This window comes from Patagioenas fasciata, chromosome 2 (assembly GCF_037038585.1).
Source record: "Patagioenas fasciata isolate bPatFas1 chromosome 2, bPatFas1.hap1, whole genome shotgun sequence".
NCBI classification, from domain to species: domain Eukaryota; kingdom Metazoa; phylum Chordata; class Aves; order Columbiformes; family Columbidae; genus Patagioenas; species Patagioenas fasciata.
Window position 1 is genome coordinate 78649302 of NC_092521.1, and position 27122 is coordinate 78676423.

Sequence of the window (27122 nt, forward strand, 5' to 3'; positions counted from 1 at the left end):
CTTTAATCATTACTATATCTGTTAATAACATAAAGTGACAATTCTGCTTCATATGATCATTGTAATTGTATGCAGTCACCCTTTTTTAGTATCAGACATGATCTGAGAGTTAATAACTACAAGAGCTGTGGCTCTTGAATCTCTTACTCTTCAACAGTTTGGCACAATATCATGTTTTTTTTTTCCCCCTCTAAGAAGCAATCTATTCAGTGACATGAGCTGGATGAGATTTGAAGAGGAAACATTATAAAAAGTATCCTGTATGCAGAGGAAGAATTAGAGTGAGCTGTGATTCTTTACAGTAAAAGTACTGTAGACCCACTGTCATTCTTACTTCATGTCATATTATGTGTAGTAAATAATGAATGAGGAACTAAAAAATGGCAATGCAAGGAACTGATTGCAGTTGAAGTTTGAATTCTGAAAATGTATACCAATGTATGCTAACATAGAAAGCAAATTAAACTAGATGGACTTTTGGTCAGCCTTCTTGTGGTGATTCTTTTTATTTTATACTACTACAGTGCATTTGTTTGCCCATAGTAAAGCCATGGGTAATAGGAGTGTTCCCAATCTCTGCATAGGACCAATTTTGTAATTGGTGGATTCTGAACAAATCACATCACTGTGTTTTCACCTTCGCTGTTTCAATGATGTTTCACTAAGTCAACTCAGCACACAGAATTGACAGCAATGCTCAAATTACTGTTGATTTGGTTTTTTTGGGTTTTTTTGTTTGTTTTTGTTTTGTTTTGTTTTGTTTTTCTGGGAGTGGCATGCATATTGCAGGAAAACAGCTGTTCCACAGTGATTAAAGCAATTTATGGCAGCCATTGTGCTCTAGAAGTGGTACAAAGTTCATTGATTTGTCAGCTGTTTAACACGCAGACTAGCACTTGCCTCTGTGATGGCATGCTTATATAGTACTATGTCTCCCAAAGAAACTGAGAAAACAGTCAGGACAGATGACTGATGACCTGGAACAAGAAGTAATAGTAATATTATAAATCCTGATGGACTGTTCATTGCTACCTTTCCTCCCTCTTTGCTTGTCTGATTGTATTTTCCATACATCTGGCATCTGTGACACAAGATCCGAGTTCCTTGGAAGAAGTCCTTGCATTTTGTACCTTTAATAGTGAGAAAGAGTCTCTGACCCAATCAACTGCCTAGCCTTGCTAATTTCAACAGTAAAACATCACGTCAAACATCTAGTCTGTCTTTTAGTTCAATTACAATCAGACTCAGGGACGCAATAATAATTTGTTCACGTGGCCCACATTTCTTTCTTCTTCCTTTGAGTATCACCATTTTTTAAAGGTTTCATTTTTTTTTTTTCTATTTCAGAAGCATGTCCTTGTAAGTATACTATGTACTTAATGTATCTCCCTGTTTGGGATGGTAATTAGGAATTACATTCTACATGTACAGAACTCTTTCAGGACAGAATCAGTTTTGTCCCTTTCCAAAAAGTATCCACCTGGAGTTCCAGATTAAGCAGTTTGCACATCTGTTTTTCTGTCCAGTGTTAAACCTGGGAAGTACGCGAGGTATGGCAGGGTGTTATCTGAGATAGTAAGAATTTTATTGCATTGGTTTTGTCTGAGATAGATTTAATTTTCTTCATGGTAGCTTGTATGGTGCCATGTTTTGGATTTACGATGAAAACAGTGTGAAAACACAGCAAAGTCTTTGCCATTGCTGAACAATGCTTGCACGAATTTCAGGTTTTTTCTGCTCCTCACACTGCACTGCCAGCAAGTCAGCTAGAGGTGCACAAAAAGTTGAGAGGGGACACAAATGAAAACAGCTGACTCCAACTGACCAAAAGGATATTCCATACTATATGACATCATGCTCAGCATATAAAGCTGGAGGAAGTAGGAAGGGGAAGATATTTACAGTTCTGGTATTTATCTTGCCAAGTAACCATTATGCATGATGGAGCCTGGGTTTCCTGGAGATGGCTAAACATCTGCCTGCCCATGGAAAGTAGTGAATGAATTCCTTGTTTTCCTTTGCTGGCTCGTGCAGGTTTTGCTGTATCTTTTAAACTATATCTCAACCCACATGTTTCCACATTTTTACCATACTGATTCTCTCCCACATCCCACTGGGTGGGGATTGAGCAAGTGACTGTGTGGTGCTCAGTTGCCTACTGGGGTTAACCATGATAATTATTAAAAAAATTCTGGTATAATATATTTTTTGTCAGCTAGTGAGAAAGAGTACTAGTCCTGAAATCAATGCAGGAATTACAAACTGAATTAACCTTAACAGAACACACACTTCATCAGGAAGTATTTAACACAAAATTAACATCAGTTTTATTCCAAAGAAACAATCTGTATTTTTCAAGCTAGTCTATTTAACTACAAATTGTCTCTGAAACGTATGGATTTCTGAGAAAAGCAATGCCCTTTATTCATTGGTGCATATTTAAAGTGAGTTAGAGCAAATATTTTATAGCAACCAATGTTTCAATTAGCAATTTATGTTTTTAACTGGTTTGTCAATTTACCTTATTGTATTTTTCATTTGTAGTCACTGTTCAATTGAATTCTATCCTCATTTATTTTACCTAAAAAAAACCCACGTTCATACAGCATGTTTATATCGTTTCTTCTCCCTGCATCCATCCCAAAGTTATTGAGAAAAAGGCAGTCAACCTCCTGAATGTTTTGTCTAACTGAAATTTAAGCATTGTTTCAGCAATTGATTTTATAGTGAATTCTGTGCTGGTTGCAACTGCCTCCTTTCAGGGAAACATTCTGTTGTTTCATTTGAAACATATATGTATTAGCACAAATTCCAGACACTTATGTTGCTTAATATCACCCCACACTAATCCTTAGTCTATAATTGTGATAGGTAGCAGTGATTTTGTAAGTGTTCACATAAAAGCATGTAAGTTACTACTGAAACCAAGTGTTTTACTTTGAATCTACAATTATTACAATTACTGGATATTAGAATCTAAAAATTACTAAGAATATGTTTGCTGTATCAAAAAAAATCTGTTAGAACAGCTAATTTTTTAGATGTTCTGTTAGAAATTTGTGTTATTTTATATCATTATTTTTCTGTTTCTTCTGTGCAACAAGTGAAATGCATATCCACAAACAGTTTAAAAATAAAAAAAAAAAAAGATAAATAAAATTAAAAGCATATATGACATTATAATATTCAGTCACAGTCATGTAATGTCTTTGAGAAACTCTTAAAAGGAAGATGGGAAACAGACAACACTGAGAATTGAAGAACAGGATCAGCATATTGTCACAGATTTTAAAGACTTCATTTGCTCCTGCCTGAGTTACTTTAATCAGCAAACCATATGCCAGTATCATTATGAGGTACTATCAGCAGGGCTCACAGCTATACAGGAGCTGAAGTAAAGCTACTAGCTTAGATTCATCATCCTCAAAGAATAGCTGATTCTGTTACCAGCAAGATCTTCCCCCTTGTACCTTTGCTGTATCATGTGGCTAATTCTGTGACAACAGGTGCAGAATCTTATTGAGCAAGTGAAGCAAGCTCTGCAATACTGAAACAGGTTTGATTTGACCTCCAATCCATCTGGCTAAGCCAAATGTAAGACAGTGCAAGAGTACATTCCCCATATCCCTAAACGCACAGATTTTCCATATGGCTGTTACCTGCCTCTGCACCAGTGTTACATGAAGCTCCTCAGGTTCACTCACATTGACTTTTGTGGTGGCTTTGACCTTGGCTGGACTCCAGGTGCCCACCAAAGCTGCTCTATCACTCCACAAATTTCTCCAATGGGAGTTCTTCCCATGGGCTGCAGCTCTTCACGAACTCTACTATGGCTCCCTTCCACAGAGTGCAGACTTTCAGTAACAGAGTGTGGGTCCCCCATGGGATCACAAGTCCTGCTCTATCATGGACACACATGGGCTGCATGGGATCAACTGGCTTCACCATGGTCTGCACCATGGGTTGCAAGAGAATCTCTGCTCTGGTGCTTTGACCATCTCCTCCACATCCTTTTTCATGGGCCTTGGCATCTGCAGAGTTGTTTCGCTCATATATTCTCACTCCTCTCTTCCAGCTGTTGCTGGTGTTGAGCAGGTGTTTTTTTTTTCCCTTTTGTAACTATGTCATCCTAGAGACGCTACCACCATCACTGATGGGCTCAGCCTTGGCCAGTGATGGGTCTGTCTTGGAGCCAGTTGGCATTTGCTCTATCAGACATAGCTTCTAGCAGCTCCTCTCAGAAGCCATCCTTGTAGCCCTGTCTACTACTAAAACCATGCCACACAAACCCAATACAGGGTATTTCAAAACCCTACCCAGGTCTCTAGTCTGACTCTTCTGCGAAAAAATGCATCCTATCACAGCTTAACAGATATAGATTAGTTCATCTTATCCAGTACTCTCAGCCTACCAGTGCAATGTGTCTAGAGCCAAGTGAGTTGGTATTACAGTTTCCAGACACATCTCAAGCAGAAACAATGGGGCAGACCAATATGTACGGGAGCAGATCAACATGCCAAGTTACACTGTTTATTTTATGCCTAGCCCTTCCCTCCAGTGCTGCTTTTTCTGATGATGACAACTATATTAGCTATGAGGATAGAAATACTACTAAGTAGAGATTGTATTCCTGTTCTTGGGCAGCTATCAAGTGACAACAAGGGGATAAAAATAGCAACCATATAAGCTGTGCACACATGCACATCACAGTGGAACACAGTACATTCAGCTATATTATCTGCAGGAAAATGTTTCTGGTTTGAAGAAGCAGGACACAGCAACATCTACTGTAGAAATTTGTGATCTGTGTGTAGAATCTAACACTAGTTATTGGTAAGTAATGTTTATTTCCAGATTTTCTGCATCTTGGAAACTCTATTCTGCTATTTATCTCACATTTCTTGAAGCCTCAGGCTTGCTTACCACACGTGGTTTGAATACGTTCATAGTGATTTGCTTTCTCTGAACTTGGATATGTACATATCGTGCTTGGAAACATGATAAACAGAACTATTTAAACTCCTTTTGACATGACGCTGTGCTAGTGCACCACAGGACCTACAAAATAAAATGTAAAAATGTATTATTCTGTTATATTCAAACACTAACACAACAGGACAGCACCAGGGTGTGATGCAGAAGGTAAACGGATTACCGGAATGACTTCATAGACATTAGTTCTTAAACACACTATTTGACATTACCCATTAAGCTCTATTTGAGTAAAGTGTTTTTTAGCAATATAACTGAATTCACAGTAAATGAATAATTCTGCCTTTAGTTCTGCTGCAACTTTCTGTTTCTAAACATCCATATTGCTGTCTTGCCTAAACATACTGCTCAGGTAATGCCATAGTCTGATAATAAGAATCTCAGTCCTAGGGCCATTGAAGTCAGTGGGAGCTCTAGACAGCTTGTGACAACACTGCATACAAAGCATTGCTGTATGACAATCACATATTTTGCTGAAATGTGTAGATTGTACTCATGCTGATATTGCAAGTGTCTTGGCAGTAGAGATGTGAAATAGCACCAACAAATACCTGGTCAGGGAAATAAAAAAGAAAAATAGTATTCTTGTCTGGGAAATAAAAATTTCTCAGGTAAAACATCAGGAAATGCTTCTTTTCTTCTGCATAAAACAAGCTTCCCCCCCCCAAAAAAAAAAAAGAAGTAAATCAGAAAATTAAAATAATAATGCCAATGTCTATACCTTGGTATAAAGCAGGTTCCCTGAGTGCTTCTGTCTGCACACAGAGGATGGTAGAAATAAAAGAGAGAGGGAGGAGAAAGGAAGTGGGGAACCTCTTTGATAGTGGCATCAGATTAAAGTGACTGTAAAAATAGGGACTCAATTTAGAAGATGTTGTCAACCAATGGGTTTTTTCACTTAATTTCCCCTTTGATTCAAACGCATACTCATGGAAACATATTTTTCTTTAGACTTCTTTTTTTTTATAAACCTGAATTACTAGCAACAGTCTTGTAGAACTTACCAAGCTGATGTAGCACTCCCATGATTACCAGCTGCTTTTACAAAAGAATGAGTTTTGTCGCCATGGTAGTTAATTTACCAGTCTGAAATGGCAACTCTATGTGCAATAGGTAAGACATTACAACTGTTACTTACTTGCCTTGCCACTCTGTCAGAGTTACCAAGATGTGTGCTTCAGCCATGGCCCCTTCAGCTTCTAACATGCTTTCTCAGTTTAGCAGTACAAGCTGGACTGGGGAGACTGGGCCGTCTGGGGCTGACACACGAGTCCCTCTCTGCTGAGTGGTGGGAGGTTGTAATAACTGGCAGAACAACAGGGGGTAAAGTTGGTGCTTGCAGTGCCTGAAATTGTTGCTACTGGTTTTTCCAATGGGTATGTTAGAGTAATCATATCTAAGGTGCTGAAAAGAGGCTCTCTGTTTACTGCAGTGTACTTTAAAGTAGGTGTTGTACAGAACACTCGCTACAGGGAGAATAATAGAATCATAGAATTGTTTGAGTTGGAAGGGATGATCAAAGATCATCTAGTCCAACCCCACTGCAATGAGCAGAGACATCTTCAACTCAGTCAGGTTGCTCAGAGCCCCGTCCAGCCTGGCCTTGAATGTTTCCAGGGATGGGGCATCTACAATCTCTCTGGGCAACTTGAAGGTAAGGTTTTGATCTGTTCCTTCTAGAAAATCAATAAATAAGTAGATAGAAACTAACCAAAAAAAAAAAAAAAATTGTATAGTGAAGCATAATTCAGTTCAGTCATAACATATTGCATCCTTAAGGGAGTTAGTCACAAGAATGCTAATTGCTATGTTTCAGGCATCCTTCCACCCACTGGTCTCTTTACATGTGTTTAAGACTATACTATAAAACTGCCAATCACTTCTCTTAACTAGAGATGTCTTAGTTTCACCCTCCTTCTGGATCTAAGTTTCTGACCGGTCAGAGAGATTCTCCTCTTCTAGAGCTGGTCTTATCTGGGCATAAGAAAAGAGCCTAATGTCAATTCCTATTTAGACAATAGATAACCAGATAAACGTACTTGCTCATGTACACCTCCTGTGCACAAAGTGTAATGAACCCACAATGCTTCTAGCTCAGGGTAGTACAGTACCTATAGCAAAATGAAATTATTTATTACTCTTCTGCAAACTGTGTCCCATTGTGTAATCAAATGTTAGGCTAGACAAAGTGTGACGGAGGGACCCTGAAGCTAGTTTTAGGTGGACAACAAGGTCCAAAACAGGCTTTTATTCCGTTCGGGAAAGTCCGGGAAAGCAACCAATTAAAAATGGGGTTTATAAAATCAGTTAATACTCCAGTAACATAAAATACAGATTCAGGTATCAACTGGAGGAAATTAATTGGGGTACAACAAATAAGAATAATGGAGATCCACAGTGTGCAAACACGTAGCTCACCAAAAGCAATGCCAGAGCTGTCCCTGACTCCAGGAAAATACACGTGCTTATATTTAAGCATGGAATATGCTCACTGGTCTAGTGAAGAAAATACCCACCCAAATGATGAGGAATTATTTAATAGACTTGCTTATCTGGTGAGGAAATATCTAAGTTACCATTTACCCACACGTGGAGATGAGGCAGTCCCATTTTTCTTTCAGGAGGTTACCATAGATGGCATCCCAGTCCTGGGAGGGCTCTTGGCGGCAGCATTTGGCCCACGCTGTAAGAGGACCACACAAAGAACAGCCTCGGCAGGAAGTCCCATTTATAGTCTGGTCAGATCTGGCTGTGGGCAGTCTAGAAGCTTCGAGGTGCCTTTTCACCCCCCTACTGTGGCCATGTGTGCCCCCTACTCTCTCCTAACGACTCTGGCCTGGGTCTTACAATAAGAGCCATTAGCTTCCCCATTGCAGGAAACGGGGGAGGTGCTGGGGAAGAGACGGGTGTACACATATGCAGCTGCCACATCAGTTCTCAGTGGAGGAGGTGGATAGGGGGAGAATGTACTGCCACAGAGATAGAGAGAAAAACATTAAATTTTAGGACTCAGTTGTAAAATAGGTGATTTTTATTTTCTAAAGGCAAAAGATAAGGTTGGGAGGGGTGGTGGTGGTGTTTCTATTTCTTTTTTTTTCTTGATTTTTTTCTGTGGGTTTTTTAGTTTGGTTTGGTTTTCTTTATCTGACCCTCCCAAGACACTGTCCAGTGTTGGAAACCTGGAGTAAAAGAAAACAGTGATATTACACTATTAGGAGGTTTTAGGACACAGTAAGTTTTCTGAATTAAACCCTACAGGGAAGATAAGTAAAGTATTGACTGGCAGGTAGGGAAAAGTGGTGGAGGAGATGACATGTCTATCAGATGTTAGGTACACGCAATACCTCATTGTCTTGTCTAGCACTAAATATCTTACTAATAACAGTAAGCACCATAATAAATATTATAAATATCTCTGCTGTTATATGTTGAGAAATATGTTGAAAGTTGTTGCTTGGGTCCTGCCTCCTCCAAACATGTGGGAGTTAAAACATGTGTGGTGGACAAGCAGAGCTATTTATAAAGATGTTCAGATTTTTTTGAGGAATATTAAATGAAGAGAGAACTTTGGAAGTGAGAACTTTGAAAACAGTCTGAGGCTCCGATGTCTTGAAAACAGAATTTTGGGTGCCAGATATTGAAAGGTAAAAAACCACAAGGAACATGTACGTTGAAACAAGCAAAATCTAGGATATTTTTTCTTATCACTTGCTGCGCCATGTAGCTGTGAATACTTGTCATCTTCCAAGGAACCATTATTCATTGTATTTCTACATTTTCTTTTTGTGGGTGAGAAATGTGCATATTTTATCTCTTCTTTCTAAATATAGCACACAGTTTCCTCTCATTTTCAATGCACATCACTGAAATTTTCTGCTTCCTGGTAACACCTTTTTCCATTTGAAATGCGTGCATAGTTCTATATAACGTTTTCCTGCATAAATTTACTTTTGTATTAAGGTATACAAATAATTTACGATCTTCACGGAACAATATTTCATATGGATTCTTTAACCATCCATTATCTGATATCTTTAGTTTTTCACAAGTGCCATGTCTCTCTTCTATTAAATACTGTGTTTTATTTGACCCAGTTTCTGAGCTTTTCCAATGCCTTGTGATGTAGTCAGGCATGATCTCAGTCTTTACTGTATATGAATTGTATCACCCAAACAGAGAACCATACTGAGAATTTGATGGAGTGGGAAGAATGAGGGACCGAGCTATACATCTGAAGCATGCTTAATCCAGTGGAAACATCAGCAATAATCACTATTAGGTGCACTCTCCACACACCTGTGTCAGCTGGTGGAGTTCTGTTCTGCTACTGAAACTCCTTCTGGAGTTCTTCATAACCAAAGCCTTCCTTTTGTATCAGCATCACCTTCAACTTCACCATCTCCTCCCTTCTGGACCCCACTTCCCCACCAAAAAAAAAAAAATCCCAAAACACAACTATATATGAAAGCTACCTCTCAGTTCTGACTGGTATAAGATGAAGGGGTTCTTTTCTACTTTTTTTTTTAACTTTCATTTTATTATTAGAAATATCTTGAAATTAATTTCAGAGATATTTTGTGGGTATGTCTGCCACACAAAAATAGGTTAGACAAAATCTGATGTTACCTAGATCTGGATAAGTGTTTGATTGCCCTTACATACAATGAGGATAGTCATGGTGGTTGATAGAGGACTTCTGAGGTGATGGACATTATTTAGATCAGATGAAGCTGTTGCAATATCTGAAATTGTCAAGTTCTTCAAATGCCGTTAACATTTATGTGTCTAATAAGAAGCAAAATCAATAGTTTTTTCACAGAAGGCATTCACTGTAGAACTGAAATTAATTACTGAAAATATAATAAATACAGACAATCTTATTTGCGCTCTGGACAGATAAGTAGAAAGATCAAGATACAGGTCGATGGTGCTTTCTTGTTCCTGCATTTATTTTAAAGGCTCTGGCTGGGACTTGCAGATATATGGGATACATTTTAGCTAGTAGTATTTACACTTTATTCAACATTGTATCATAACTGTATACAATTTTTGTCATTGCCCCTACCTTCCTCGCTCTCTCCTTTCTGCCTTCTTCCTTTCCTTCCTTCTTCATTTCCCCCTTCCCTTGCTGCCTTCTCTCTTCCCTTCCTCACCTTCTTCCACTCTCCCTCCCTTTGCCCTTTCATTCATTCCTTCCCTTCTCTTAATTCTTCTCATAGTGCATTTTCAATATATTTTCCTACCAAATTTTGATTAAATATACCCCTTCTATACATCGTAAAGATCTGCTTGGCCAATAAATAGTCTTTCTGTTCTTCTGTTAGTGGGGATGGGAGGAAAAAAGTGAATGCCTTTCCCTGTCCCTGTTCAGTTGGAGAATACTGAACTTTCAATTGCTTTTATCCTTAGCAGTAATCTCATTTACAAATAAAAGGTCCCTAAAAATCATCAGTTTACTAGGTATTAAGTAGGTTGTGCATTGACCTCCAGCTGCTGTCTTTAGATCTACATGTACTGATAATGAATCACAAAGAATCCCAGATACAAGCATTTTTCCTCCAGAAAAGAGATAATGATTTGCCTGCAGAATTTATTTAGCAGGCCCAACCATCTCAGTAAATTTATCTTTCTTTCAGAGGAGTTATCAGTTTCAGTCATGTAATTTGAGACATCTCCAGTATCTACTCTACATTTTTTTTTCTGCTATAGTGCCAATAAGTGGCTAGCATTTAATAATTAGGTCCTTGTTTTTAACACAAGTGAAGGAAAGAAAAAGGAGAAATGAACAGCGACTTCTGTCATGAGATTTAAGTCTGAAAATCCTCCTTGCTTGAAAGTATGAAGGAGGTGTTTTTTCATTTCTTTTTAACATAAACTCAGGAGTTCTGGATGAAGCTCATTCACAGAAAAAGCCTCAACTTCAGGAATAGAAGGAAATTTAAACTCCAGTTTTGAGTAGCCAAGTCTTTTTTCAGCTGGCTTTGATTGCCTCCAACATGGATCTGATATTTGATATAGACAATTGATATAAACAATATATGAACAAGAAGCAGAAAATTAAACAAATATGTTTAGGCCTTATATAGATTTTAACAGCTCATCCTCAAATGAATTGATAGACACTGAAAGGAGCAATGACCTCTTTATTTGTTGTTGCTCTGAAAGAGAAATATTGAAATGTCTACTGTACTAATTGTGTAATTCCTGCTGTTCATTGACTTTCTCTTTGCCAACATGCTTCTAGATACTGCCTTAGCACATTTGAGTCAGTGCTTCACAGGTGGTTTTTTACATTCTAAATTAGTTTTCTGCATTGTTTACTTCCCATTCTTTAATAGGCTTGCGGATCTGAGAGTATCAGTAGACATCATGTTGTTGAGAGCAGAGTAGCATGCCTGCACACCCAGCTGTGAGCTAAAGCTGGAACTACAGAGCTACTACCCCATCGCTTGGGTCAGCTATGTCCTCCCCTGAGAGGTGCCACTTAAAGGCCATGCTCCAGCACAACGTGCAAACTTCAGCTCTATCACCAGGGAGGCAATAAGACATGAGTTACTGAAGAACAGAAGGCAATGGACAGAACAACGATTGCAGAATTGCTGGGTTGTATAGCTAGCATTGCCGCTTATTTTTATAGATACTTGTAGAAGCCACTTTATCACTACCGCCCTAAGTTTATTTATCTATAAATAAGATGAATGATTCTTTAAATCATTCCCATAAGTCATCATGTGATTTTCAAACTGTTTTCTTTATTGATTACCTTACATAAACGACAGCAGTGACAATTTGTTCTTAACAACCTAATTCTGTACTTTCTAGTGAACTGCTGGATACCTGTGATTCAGGTCAGAGTTAGTCATTAGTAAACACATACTATAAATCAGTGTATTAAAACTACACATCAAATGTAATGTTAAAAGTTTCCTATAAAATTTACTGAAAGGTTCTAGATCTTGTTAATGTTGATAATCATATTTTAAAACACGTATTGGAAAACCTGCTTAGCATTTTTTAATAGCCTTTTGTGTGCAACTTCTCAGGACTTAACTTTATTTCTAAAAGCATATGCTGTATGTAACTATAAGTGTGTCCTTTCCTTACATTCACTATTATTATTGTCCTGTTTTAATTTTGCTGTTAGAAAGCATAAATAATACATTTTAGCTTCATACTAATGCTTGCAAACTATATTTAATAAATATAAATCTCTTTCAAACACAGGTATCTGATGCTAGGTTTTCTGCAAGCGTATCTCCTACTGATTTAACTTGCAAGTAAAGAAATGCTGATTTTGTAATTGTTGAATTGAATGACGGCTAAATTTACCGAAGAAATCTTTTTGAGGTTAACAAGACGATATTGTGCTGTCAAATTTGTTACTAAACAGTTGCTTTTAAAGGAGAATGTGTCCTAATACATGTCTAAAAGTCAAATAAGCATCCCAGGCTGTGCACAAAAATACATCTAGAATACATCTAAAAGGCAGAAAATTATTTTATCTTCTCAAGACAAGAGAAACTGTTTAAATGTCCCCACAACATAGGGAAAACCTTTTTTATCTTTTTTGTAATTGACTTTAAGAAAATTCTTACTACAATAGAAAACCCTGACATTTTACATCCACTGGCTTCTGTTTGAGGAACACTGCTTTTGATTTCATTTTCTTGCCAGAAGAGAATAAAAGAAATCTTCATTTATATTCATTATGAAGCATTAATACATAAATTTTACTCTCACTGTTGGTTTCAAATGTCAGTACAGCTGCATTTAATGCGAAGTTACATGTATACCCTTAGGTATTCTGTATTAGCAAATTCCATTACTGCAAAATTGCTACTCAGGCAAGTTTTTAGAGAAGTAGTTACCTGCAGCATTACCATTAAAAGTATAGCAAACATTTACATAAGAAAATACTAGTTTTATTTATTGTTGACATGTGGCATAGAAAAAAAAATCTTTCTGGACTCAGTTTGGCTTGAAAAGACTAGATTATCTTTTAAGAAAGAAAAAGTCTAAAATTAATGTTTCCATGCATATATAACAAGGTTTGCAAGGTAGACTTCTGTGAGATTTGAAGACCAGCAATCAGTTTTGCATGCATGTTTATCCCCAGGCTTAGTTTAGAAACAGTTTAGATCTATTACAGTGACTATGTAAGACGTTTGTTTCTAAGTGTACGTCAGAGGGTATCCCACTTCTACAGGTTGCTCGTGGTGTTTCTGCTTTCCTGGCAGTCTTTGTCCCCAAAAGATCATGATGAATCTAACTACTACAGACAAGATAACTTTGTGTATTTTAATAGAATCGTAGAATGTCCTGAGCTGGAAGGGACCCGCAAGGATCTTCAAGTCCAACTCGTAACTGTGCATATGAGAACTCCATGGTTCACATCATGTGTCTAAGGGCATAATGGCACTAAAGTGACTCAGCGGTGATCTATTGGCAATAGAACCAGTATGCATAAGATTGCAAAAAGTATTTTTTTATATTCTGGGCATGAAAAACCCTTTTATTTTCAGTGACAATATTCTAGAGGCAGATACATAGCTCCCTGTAATGTCTATGAAAGCTGGAAATGCACTTTTATACCAGAATATGTATTTTAGGTATCAAAAACAGTCTGAAAATCATATTTTTCACAAATCTCCTTGAAGAGATAAATTAAATTTAAGTTTTCTCCTCTCAGTAAATTGAGTTACAGCCTGATTATGTGAGAATATCTACAGATAATTCCATATCAGTTTTACTGACATTTTTAAAGCATCGTTCCCAAAAGGTTAAATATATTCTAAGAGCTTTTTAATATTTCTACCACACTTTTGTTGGTTTTTGAACATAATCCTATTTGAAATAGTCTCCCTAAAACTGTGGAACCATCATGAAATTATGAACTTTATTGTTCTGAATGAAATCTAAGTTATGATGTAACTTACTGTTTCAACATTTTCTGCATACTTCCAGATTTGGAGAAGAACCTGCATACCTTTCCTTGATGAAGGAGGTAAATTTAATCTTATTTGCATTTGTTAAGTACAGATTTTCCTACAGAGATAGACAACAGTCTGTCTTACATGTGACGATTACAAATCTTATATATATTTTATGTGAGAACAATAGTGTGTTTTCTCTACTGTCAGGCAATGGATCTGAGATATACTCAGATAAAAGAAAATTATCTCAGAAATTTTTTTTTTCTTGTGGATGAGGAAGCTGAAACACAAAGTTTAAGTGACAAGAGAGAAAGAAGGAAGAACCAGAAAAATCAATGTATTCTAGGGGAGAAAGTAGGAACTGCATGTTCAAACCACGTTCTTTTTTCTGATTTTGTCTCTAATGTCACTTTGAAGAAAACATTTAGAATTCAAGTTTTAGAATTACACTTTAAATTTTGGCATTTTTATTGGAATGGTAAGGTTGATCACATTTTTTGAAAATAAGGTATTCTATGTTACAAAAAGTGAGCCACTTTTAAGAATGTCAAGCTTTGAAAGTATTCTGATTATTTTGATGCATTAGTTTTACTGCAATTTACTATGTTAAATAAATAATTACATTGATAGTTCTCTTTACTGATAAATAACTACTGAATTCCACTTAAAAATTTCTGATAATCCTTCAGTGTTTTTTCCAATAGGAAAAGACTATGAAAACATGTTTCTTTATAACCAGAAATATATATCAAATTAGAAGAAAAGAATGTGAGTGCAAATTTTGTATGTCTGTGTGTGCATATGTATCAATGCACAAAACTGTCTGGATGGCATTTGTCCCAAATGAATTATGTTAAAGACAGTGAAGCCATCATTAAACAGTGACTTGGAAACTACAAAGAAACTTAAAAAAAAAAAAAAAAAAAGAGACAGATGGAAAGGAAGTATTAAAAATTGTTGCAGGAAAAAGATCTCAAAGTGGAAACAACAGTGGTGAAAACATCGTATGACATTATCAGCAGACACCTCACCCTAACTCTGCCTTAGCCAGAGAGAGACACCTTCCCATCAAATGACATGAGTTGCTTCAAGGACTGTACTCTGCTACTCACATTTTTCACACACTTCTTCATTTCCAGTATTACATAGCCACTGCATCAAGGTTGCCACTATCACATCCCCAATGGATTCTTCCTTTCTAGGTGTCACAAAGTAATCTCTGACACTCTCATTCTTCTTGAGCGTTTATATCCCAACACATATTCCTGCTAGGAGATTTCAGAAGTTTTAAAATACTGATCCTATAAGGATCAGATTTTATACTTGATCCCTGAGAGAAAAAACAATGGAAAGAAGAAAGAGGAAAAAACAAACAAACAAACAAACACACCTGGTTTCTTTTAAAGAGGTAATGGCGAAAATTCCTTCAGACTTCCTGATCTGAGCAGCTACCTGTTTACTACTCCTTCAAATCTCCAGTATTTGGAGTAGAGACTTGGGCATTGGTTTCTGAGAATGCTATGGCAAAATACCTAAATCTTCCCTTATTTTTAACCAGCTTTTTTCTGTGATCACACTATAAAAATGTCATGGCACCTTCATAGAGACCTCAACCAATACATGTGATGCTCTAACCCTTTAAAGGCAAAGTCTGTGATGGCTCCCCAGAGATTGTACAGGCAGTGCTTCCTGGAGGGGATGGATATTAAAACTGGGAACAGGTTATCTGGACATCTCCAGGCATAACAAACTGGCTTTCTGAAGAAGCAGTTGGTTCTGGGACTGCAGGCATAATAGGGGAAAAGACTAAACTGAAGCTTAGCAAAAAAGTTTTAACAGAATATGAGAGACTGTTCTTGAGGCAGATTAGGTGTACTTATTAACAATCTAGAACATCCGTGTGCAATCATCTGCCAGTGGCAAAACAAAGACGGGGAATTCCCCATAGATCTTGCTACAGATTCTTCCTTTTGTGCCACTGTCAGATTGAAAACAGAAAATGATTTACGATTATCAGAATGGGTTTTTCTTAGTGTCCAATCAAAATTCAGTATTCAAATAAGACCAGAAGCAGTTGGACAATTGATTCGAAAAGGAAGATCTCGAATATTAGAAATTAGCCGTCAGGAACCAGATGACATCAGTATTCCGATAAATGAAGCTGATTTAGAATGGTGGCTGAGACATTCGGTACCTATTCAGAATGCATTATTAGGATTTATAGGCAAGGTACATTCACAACAACCAAAAGGGAAGCTATGGCAATTCCTTAGAACAAATCAGTGGTTAGAGAGAAGCAAAGTAAAAGCAAAAACCTGTTGAAGGGTTTACAGTATATACAGATGCAGGAAAATGAAGACACCAGGCAGCATGTGTCTGGTAAGAGAATAGTCAATGGAAACAGCATTTAATTGAAGGTTCAAAAGAGAATTCATTTCAGACTTTAGAGCTCATGGTAGTAATATGGGCCTTAAATAATTGGCTGAAATCTACTTTAAATGTTGTCACAGATTCTTTGTATGTAGCAGATGTAATACCCAGAATGGAAAATGCTCTGCTAAGACAATCGAATAATCCTCGATTAGGAAAATTGTTTGTACAGTTGACAGCTGTTCTAAATCAAAGAAAAGAACCCAGCTGTGTGATTCACATCCACAGTCATCAATGGAATCTTGGTCTAGGTGAAGGAAATCAAATTGCAGATAGTTTAGTAAGTTCAGTACAGCACATGCCTCCAACAGATAAATTCCAACAAGCGAGACAAAGTCATGAAAGCTTTCATCAAAATGCCAGAGGTCTCCAAAGATGATTTGATTTAACTTTAAATGAAGCAAGAAGTATTATACAAGCATGTCCCCAGTGTGGAAGCCAGATGTTAGGTATAGGAATCGGTGTCAATCCTCGAGGTTTAAAAGCCTTAGAAGTATGGCAAATGGATGTGACACATGTGCCAGAATTTGGAAGATTTAAATATGTGCATGTCACAATTGATACTTTTTCAAAAATGATATGGGCTACTGCTTTACCAGGGGAAAAAGCACAACATGTATGTGTAATATAGTTATATAAGTAGATCTTTAAACACCACTACCTTCTGAGTAAGTTTATCAACACCCAGCACTGCGTTTGTTACATGTTGAGTACCATTAAACCAAAGTTCTTGGGATTTGTTTAATCAATCCATTGCAATATTTAAATGGCAATGGAATACCTCAAGTTTACTAAGAAGAAAAATATTAGCGCATGGTTTGACAACCATGACAATTGCAATGATCACCTTTCCGTAGGGCCAGAGCCACAGGAAATCGAACTGATTGATTTTTTGGTTTTAAAAGAGTAACAAATTGGCTTGGCCTAGGGGGGTGGATTAAGGATTTATTACAAAGTGCATTGTTTACATTGATTGTTGTTGTTATTGATATGTTATGTATAAGTTATTTTTTTATCACGTATCAAAGAAGGATTAGAACACATAGCTAATCAAGCCTGGCTTGTCCAAAAAGAAAAAAAAGAGAAATTGTGGAGAGTTTCTGGCTGTGTGCTACAAACAAACCAGAGCTTGATGTGGCTGTGGTGCACGGAAGGTTTTCCTGGAGACACCAAAGACAGAAGGGAAGTAAACAGAAGCCGGTCTGCCCTCGACCCAGGCTGCAGGAGGGGCGCTGTCGCCGCTGTGCATGAACAGTCTGTGGACAGTGCCCTGCAGCTAATCACCATAGTGGGAGGAGGATGAGTGACTGCAAGTGTAACCAATCGTAGCCTACGCTTGCCGCATGGCCTTTGGGTAAAGAGTATATAAGGGTTGGAAAAACATGGTCTGGCAGACATTGATATTCAGTGTTGTTAAGAGTTCATTAAAGGGTACTGATGTTAAATTCATATTGAATTAGACCCATTACTCTCACCTGGTCCACGAGTCGTGCTCAAAGGGATCCTGCCGGCAATTTTGCATTCTCCACATCATACAAGAAATAGGAACATAAGAAGGAGCTGATCCAAGGAGAAGTGTAAGATTTATTTTGCTATTGCAGTTTAATTCTGGGATATGTCTTAAGTCTCATTCCTTTTTGTTATCATTCAGTTTCCTATATCCAGTACTTGGAAACCATTCTCCACTTTCACCACATAGACTGAATTTTTTGGAAGTTTTGTTTTTCTCTGATAATTCGCTCAGAGTGACTCCTCACCGTGTTAGATGTGATGGCTTTTGAGAAATTAGAAAAATCTAATGATTCTACTTGGCAAGTAGTAAAATCTTAGTTCTTAGAGGAAATTAAACTGAGACAAATAAGGACTAATCTGTTAAAAACAAGGCTGTGAGAGGATGTTATGTCTACTGGGAGCGGAATGTGAGCATTTGGGGAAAAAAGCAGCAGTAAATTTTCCACATGTTCTCCTTCTGTTCCCAGCTGTCATCTTCTTCAGTATCAGGACAACAAGGCAGCTGGAACAGTAAAGGTCAGATTCATGTGCACTTGCCTTAAATGGGAGCCCCTTTATATTTTACCGTTCCGTAGACAGAGGGGAATCTTTTCAGCTCCCACTGGTTCAGATTCTCTGGAGTGCCAGTTGCCTTTTAATAGTAAACACTAAGCTTGGAAAACTAGGGTTCTCCAAACACTGCAGTACACATTCACTTCAGTAAGAAAACTTGTATTGTGTCTTTTCTGTCTTCCAAACTACATTATTTTCTCACCTTCTTCCAATTGTATTGCTTGAATCTGTCACAGGTGCAGAAGAAAACTAAACCTACGTCCCTCAAAGAAAAAAAATCTTACTACGAGGATTTCCAGTCTTTGAAATCTACTCTGGAGATGGACTTTACCTACCATGTTTACTGTTAATATTTTTGGAGTAGAAATTAACACATTCTGAGAAGGAATCATATACTCTTTAGGCACTTAGATGGCTTTTTGCAAAATTACCTTGCATTGATGAATGCTTTGAATGCATAAAGACTGCTCATGTGACTCCACCTAGTGAGAGAGGAAAAAAACTGAAGAGGCACAGAAAAATAACCTAGGTAAGGTGGAAAATACAGAAAGGTAGAGTGTAAAATAATTGAGAAACAAATGAGAAAAGAAAAACAATGGGTACACTTTCAAGGCATGTCCTTGACAAAAGGAAGCAGACAGTATGGTTTTTTATTTAGACTCTTATTTGCCCTATGAGGAGAGTGACCCTTCAATTTATTTGAGGACTGAGGACTGAACCTATGGCAGTTGCTGAGGTATGTACTCCTACAGCCTGTCTTTGGAAAGAATTAGTTGATGCCTACACTTAAAAGAGGGGGGAAAGGCACTGTTTGTTTAGAGAGCTATGTCCCTTCTGACTGTGTCTACAAAAGCAGTACCTCTAAAGTATTTCTGAATTTGTTGATTTGTTGTCTGCAGTTCACCTATGAGCAGAGCCTTGAGGCAGTTGTGGAGAAGTTGGTCTAGTTTGTTAGGGTTGCTCTCAGAAAAAGGAAATGGCCAGGGACAGAAATCAAATGCCTTGCTACATCTATTTATGTGTACAGAGTCAGCAAAAAAGAGATGCTTAACTAGTGTTTCACAGAGAGCACGTAATAGATGAACTCGAATTTGCTGGAATTGATTCTTAATAACAAGAATTTGTTTTCATTATATAGAGATTAAGAGTAAGGAAGTTGAGAAATATTCCTCAAACACATCTGTGTTGTGATTCCTTGACTCAGCCTGACCCACTGGGATCTGGAATGTGGTGTTAATTGAGATTGTAGGCATTTTCAAGATATTCTGAAATTTTTTTTTTTATTGCACGTTTTAAAAATTGCATGGTATAAAGTGCATTTTAAGTAGGAAAAATTAAATCTAAAGAACTAATGGAAAAAAACCTACAATGGCTACAAAACATGCTTTTTCATCTTCATCTCACTTATGCTGTGAAAGACCTATTTCTTAAAGCAACATGGAAATTCTTTGCCCTTGGAGACACATATTGGTGAATATAACTACTCTATTTCTTCAAAAGATAAGAAACTTGGTATTGTGCTGCATTTTAATGGTGTGAAATATGAGGTGTTCACCCTGGAATTGATTACTGTGGATTGGATTTAGATATCCTGGAGAGAAGGTGATTTGAAAGTTAGATTAATTAAATGGACCCACAGCTTGTCACCCAAGTTTAATTTTTATATTAAATTGGTTTCCTCCTGTCTTTAGAATTTTACTTTGGCACACTTCCCACACATTAAAAAACTGATTATATAAAAAAGAAAGTGTGCTGTTTGTCTTTCCTTTGTCCCACCTTGATTCTTTTGCTGAAAATGGTTATAGTGAATGTAGAGATGCATAATAACTGGGAGAGTTAGTAAATTCATGTTATTTCTCAATCAATATAGTACTGATTGTGGTCTACAGATACCTTTGGTCTATTTCTAGTTTTACAACTGGCCTGTCACTTAATCCTAGCCATGGTCTTTCACTTGTCTGTTCTTCTGTCTCTGAAATGAGAATAATGACACTAAGAATCTTTGTAAGATGTTGTGGGATGTACTGAAAAAAAGAAACATGGTACACTTAGGCAGTATTTTTAAATGTAATGCCATCCAGACCCAACCTGCACAACTGAAACCTCTCTGTTACATCTTTACTGATGCAAGACTAAGGAGTTATCACCACCACAGAAGCCTGGCTCTTTGTTGCCTTGTACTCATCTAAAGAGTTGTTACCAATCAAAGAATCAGAAAATAAGTGCTCAATTTTTCTTCATATTTTTACCCTTTATTTTATACTTTTCCCCTGAGATACTAAGAAAACATTGTAAAACACTTTAAAAGCCACGTTTTTCCACCTAGTCTCCCTAATGGACCAAACAATAGTCTTTTATATAGAAGCTTTGACCCTTAAAACAGCAATGCTTATTACAGAATCAACAAGCCACATTTGGGAATAGTTTTTAACCCATTGTGGCCCTAGGGAGTTCTTTATAACATGAAACTACATGAGTTCCCGTTGGAACACATTCAGACTCAAATTAGCTAAGACATTTATTACAGGCCTCATTAATCCAACACTTCATTTAATTTGTGCAAAAAACATCTAGGTTTAGACCATACCAGGAGGGTGATAGGGACTCTTGAGATTTATACAGTCTAGCAATTTCCAGTATAAAAATCCATTGTATAACACTCATGTCACCATTCCTTGTAGGGGAGTTTCGGTACTGAGATTGAGGAGGTCTCCAGGAAACATTACTTTCCTTTGTTTCGCTCAGTTATAACTTCTCAAATGCTGAAAAAAAAAAATGCTCAGCCCCTCAGGATTTTTTGAAAGATGTGGCCAGCTTTTCAAACTGAGAGGGAAAGAAGTATGTTAAGAACCCAGCTTGTTCTTTGATTTACCACCTACAACTTGTGTCTTGTCTCCTTTCCTGTGTTCTGAAGAGGAAACAGAAGACTGGAGATACGTAATGAATAGATATAACTCAACCTTCTGGTCCATCCCCTTTTGCAGTAAGAGTTGTCCAATGAATTCAGTTCCTGGGAGCAGAGTAGAAACAGGACAGGACAGGACAGCTTCAATATTGAGCAGGTAGACTAGTGTTACTGTCCAAAATGTGAACTCTCCTATAACTAGTTAATTTAATTATAATTGATGCTTCATCTGTAGCATCACATGTTGCAACTGTGAAGGTTTAAGATGAGCATTTTACTGGTGAAATGTGTGTGGGAAAGAGAGAAAGTCTGTGTAAAAACAAACAAACAAGCAAACAAACAGTATCCTACTATAAGTAGTCCGAGCTCAGAAAATGTAAGTATTCTTAAAAATTCCACTGGAACTTAACCTGTGAAATTTTTACTAGTCATTTTGATATTTGAGGTCATAGAATGGTTCAAGGTCAGAGTGATGCCTGGGTGAAAATCTAGCACAACCTTCTGATCAAAGCAGGGCCAACTTTGAAGTTAGATCAGGTTGCTTAAGGTTTTGTTCAGTCAAGTTATATATCTCCAAGATGGAGAGTCCACACCCTACTTGGGTAAAATTTTTCAGTATTTTACTGTACGTTTATTTTTTTTCAGCTTTAATATCTATACTGAGAATATAAAATATTCATAATTTCACATAATTCTGGTAGCCCTTTCTGCAGCTTGTATGTGTTGCATCACTGTGCACCCTTACAAAACCTGGCTATGCCTGCTTTTTAATTGCCCATTACCTGAAGACAGCAGTTATTAGCAGTCTTTAGATCAATTGGAGGAGGTAAGATGCTCAAGTGTCATTAGCCCTTTGTTCTCCTGGCTGAACAAAAACAATTCTTTCGGTCTCTCCTCATACATCTACTGATCTAGTACCCTAATCATCTTGGTCACCTTCCACTGAACTTACTCCAGTGTGTCAATACCTGGTTTTGTATTGGGAAAGGCCAAAATGGGATATGACACACTAGACTTGCATGTTCAGAAACCAAAAAGACAAAGCCTTGAAGTAACTGCAAGAGCAATACTTGGCAACTTAGGCTACTGCTTTAAAAAGCAGAACCTGAAATGTAAGAACATACATAACAATATGCATAATAATATTCATGCATGTTAATAGTAATGTGCAAGCATAAATTAAAATATGCTCGAAACCTTTCCTTTAATGCCTCCCAGCAACTTTTATGGAATAAAACCAAGTAAGAACAGATGCTTGCTAACAGTCATTATAAGACTTGACTTTAGATGTATACAAACCAGATTACACAGTCCAACTGCAGGCTACTATTTTTGTATTTTCTGTTATAAGTTTTTCCTTAACCATCATGTTCCATATTTTACCAAACTGTACTGTCAGAACAAAGGGCATATGGCCCGAGCCACACTATAGAATGAGTAACGCAGAGAACAATCGGGGGTTGAGATAAAGGTAGTTTGATAAAAAATAAAATTTAAAAAAGGGGAACAAACAAACAAACCCCAACTGATGCAAAACAAAACAAAAACTAAACCAAAACAAAACAAAAAAACAAAACAAAACAAAACAAAACACAACAATTACCGTCAGCTGATCACAACCCAGTCAGTCCCCAAGCAACAGCAGCCCTATCAAACTTCCCCCTTTCATCTTTTATTGCTGAGTACAACATCATATGGTATGGAATACAGTCAGTTGAGGTCAGCTCTCCTAGCTGTATCATCTCCCAACCTCTTGTGCATCCTCAGCCTACTTGTTGGTGGGGTGGTGTAAGGAGCAGAAAAGGTCTTGATGCTGTGTCAACACTGTTCAACAATAACTTAAACATCCCTGTGTTAACAGCACTGTTTTCATCACAAATCCAAAACATGGCACCATACAAGATAACATGAAGAAAATTAACTCTATCATAGACAAAACCAGTATGAAGTGCCATATTTCCTAGCTGTTTGTCCTACAACAACCAAACTCAAACAGTTGTCTCAAACAGACAACAAAGAAGTGAACAGGAGAGAAAGAACTGAATGTAAACTATAAACACAAGAAATTTATATTCTTATCTTCCCCTTTACTTGTTGATATTGTACTCCTTTGGACAGACAGTCAAGCCCTCTTTTCTCTCTTTTGCTGTTAATATAGGTTATGGAAATATTGTATTTATATCTTTGCAATTAAGTTTCCAACACGATGATATAGGAACATGGCAACAACTGAGACCAAAGTAGTTGGCATGGCAACAGTAAATAGTCAGAGACTTTCTGCAGACTCTCAGGATGGAAAAGGTTGATTTTCCTCAGTAAGAGAGGGGAAAAAAAAAAAGAGAAGAAAAATCTCAAACTTTAGATACACAATTGCATTTTAATAATGTAATAATTGAATTACCTCATGGCCTGTTTTAGAACTAGCAGTGAAATTATAATGAGGAGTACTGTTAGCATTGTAAATGAGAAATTATTTACTTAGAAGGCTATGTTCATTACTATTGTTTGCTGCTGATCTTGGTATGTGAGATATTAGATTTGCCTTAACCTCTAAGGACATATTGAAAGGGTATGACAGGCAACAATATTAATGTTCTGTACAGCCTCAAAACAACACTTATTGGACCATTCTGTATTGTGCATTATTCTTCCAGCAATGCATTAAGGATTAAACGAATATCTTGCAAATATTAAAAATGCTGTTAAATTGCTTTCCTGTCTGAATGCAAAATTTGAGAGTCTACTTGTGAATAATGCATACCAATTGTACTATTTTACTGCTTTAAAACATTTTTTTCCGTAAGTGTTATAATAATCTAAACTCTTAGAATGCAGTTACTTTTTATCTGCTTTGTCAAATGGTCAACAGCAGACTGAATATGAACCAGCAGTGTGCCCAGGCAGCCAAGAAGGCCAACAGCATCCTGGCTTGTATGAGAAATTGTATGACCAGCAGGACTAGAGAAGTGATTGTCCTCCTATACTTGGCATTGGCAAAGCTCCACCTCGAATCCTGTGTTCAGTTTGGGTTCCTCACTACAGGAAAGACATTGAGGTGCTGGAGAGAGTGCAGAGAATGCCAACAAAGCTGGTGAGGGGCCTGGAGACACAAGTCTGATGAGGAGCGGTTGAGGGAACTGGGGCTGTTTAGCCTGGAGAAAAGGAGGTTGAGGGGAGACCTTAGCACCCTCTACATCTCCCTGAAAGGAGGTTGTAGCATGGAGTGTGTTGGTCTCTTCTCCCATGTAGCAAGTAATAAGACAAGTGCAAATGGCCTCAAGTTGCAACAGGGGAGGCTTAGATTGGATACTAGGAAAAAAAATTCTTCACGGAAAGGGTTTTAGCTTGATCTAAAACCCACTGAAATCAGTGGAATATGGTGGAGTGAGTGTTTATTAAATACTTCCGATTATTCTTGAAAGGTTGAAGTTCATCATTAGTGAAAATAATATCTTAGACAGACTTCTGAGATTTAAATAACATGATGGTGTGTAACAAGCCTGCAAGGGACACACAGATCTGTTTCACTTCCTGTCTTTGTAGTACCAACACATTTTAGTTATAAAATTGAGTAGAAAAATAATATATCTCTGTCTTCACAACTGTTTATTATCTAGGATTTGCAAAAAGTGCACAACAAAATGAAGGCCTTAATATCTGTTAAGTGGTGTCTGGAGGTGTCATGGGTTAACCCCAGCTGGCAACTAAGCACCACACAGCTTCTTGTTCACTTCTCCCCACCCCCCACCCTCATCCCCATGCTCGCCCATGGGATAAGGGAGAGAATCAGAAATTCAAAGGGAAAAAACTCATGGGTTGAGATAAAGACAGTTTAATAAGTAAAGCAAAGCTGAGCACATAAGCAAAGCAAAACAAGGAATTCATTCACTACTACCCATCAGCAGACAGGTATTCAGTCATCTCCAGGAAAACTGGGCTCCATCATGCACAACGGTTACTTGGGAAGATAAATGCCACCACTTCAAATGTCCCTCCCTTCCTTCTTCTCCTGGCTTTACATACTGAGCATGATGCCATGTGGAATGGACTATACCTTTGGCCAGCCTGGGTCAGCTGCACCAGCCATGCCTCCTCCTAGCTTCTTGTGTACCTGGCACCGCATGAGAAGTTGGAAAGTCCTCAACCCAGCATAAACACTGCCTGGCAACAACCAAAGCATCAGAGTATCACCAATATTTCTCTCTTATCAAATAAAAATCACACCACTGTAACAACTACGAGGAAGCAAACTAACTCCATGCCAGCCAAAACCAGGACAGGAGAACAGGTTAATTCTTAGCAGAGTTTTAACTGTATGTTGATCTGCAGCCAGAGAAGATGGCACTTCTGTGCAACTTCTTCCTTCCTGTGCAACGCGGTCCATTTCCCTATAAGGAGATACACATGAAACTGTCATAACTGTGGGTACCTGATATCTATAAAGGCCATCCTCAGGACTGTGAAATTCTGTATGCTTCCATGACAACAGGAACCAAATTAAGCCAAACTGTGTATCACTTTACACAATCACAATTGCTATTGAAAACAAAGAGTGCAAAGTAATTCTACGGAAGAAGAAAATCTTACACGAACTTGATGAACCATGATAAGATACTGCCTTCCAATTTAATGAAATGTTTTGAAGTCTCACTTTCTGGCTGGTCCCTTACAAACCACGGCTCTGGCATCACCTGTGAGAGTGATCTCTTTCTTGTCTGTTGAAGAGAACTTCACTCCTTTCCTATCAGAAGAAGACTCAGTGAGAGTGAAACTGTTTATGACTCAAATGAATCAGCTTCTCTAGAACATCTTTAACAACGTTAATGAAGGAGCACATGACAGCTGCAGACAAAGATTTGTCTTTCAGTGTGCCTGGTTGTGCAGAGATTGGACTGCTCAAAAAGTTGGTCTTCTATGGAATTTTCTTTTTATTTATTTTTATTTTGTTTGGAGCACTATATGTGTTAGACATTGAGAACTTGCAAAAGTCTTTTCTTAGGGCTCAGGAAGAATGGAACCACTCAGTGAAATTTACTAACAGAGCACAGTGTGCAGGCTGAAGTGACCAGTGTGGTGCTTTGGCTTGCCATGATCCATGGAAAAATGAAAAAGGTTGCATATATTAATAAATTTCTTCTTTGTGCTCCCCTTGTTTAACAAGAAAAACAAGCAATTTACATTCACCTCTAACATGCTGATTTGCATTTGATGGAAGTGAGTTCTTGTGAACACCATAACTGAATCCCTTTGAGGTCTTTGTGTATGTGTGTATGCATCAGCCTTCGGCAGAATAAAAACTCTCAGCTCAGTTTTCCTGCTGGGTTTTATGGCATGTTTCCAGATTATTTACCACAGAACTTCCTGTACCGTGATGAGGCATCATCTGTTAGTATTCAAGTAATTGTACTTCTTGCTGATTGCAACTTCCTGCTGGGCGTTTCGACCAACAAAATGATGAAGCCTCCTAAAATTCACATATGCATTGTCTGACTGTTATTGTTTTAGATGAGATTAAGTTTTCTATGATTTATGTGTTTTCTAGGTAGACTCAAATTGGTAGATGTGCTACCAGAGGAGTAAACAGCACCAACCTACAAAATGGTTTGGCAGTATTAGACAGAGAGGAAGTAGACCAAGAAGAGATGTTTCATCATAATAAATGATCATAATAATGCAGAGTTACTCACAGTGGTAGAACAAATAAAAACAAAGATTTGAAATCTACAATTCAGAATGAGCTAATGCTTCCAAGGAGCAATCACACATACAGTATTAAAGTGTTTCATTGACTCCTGTGT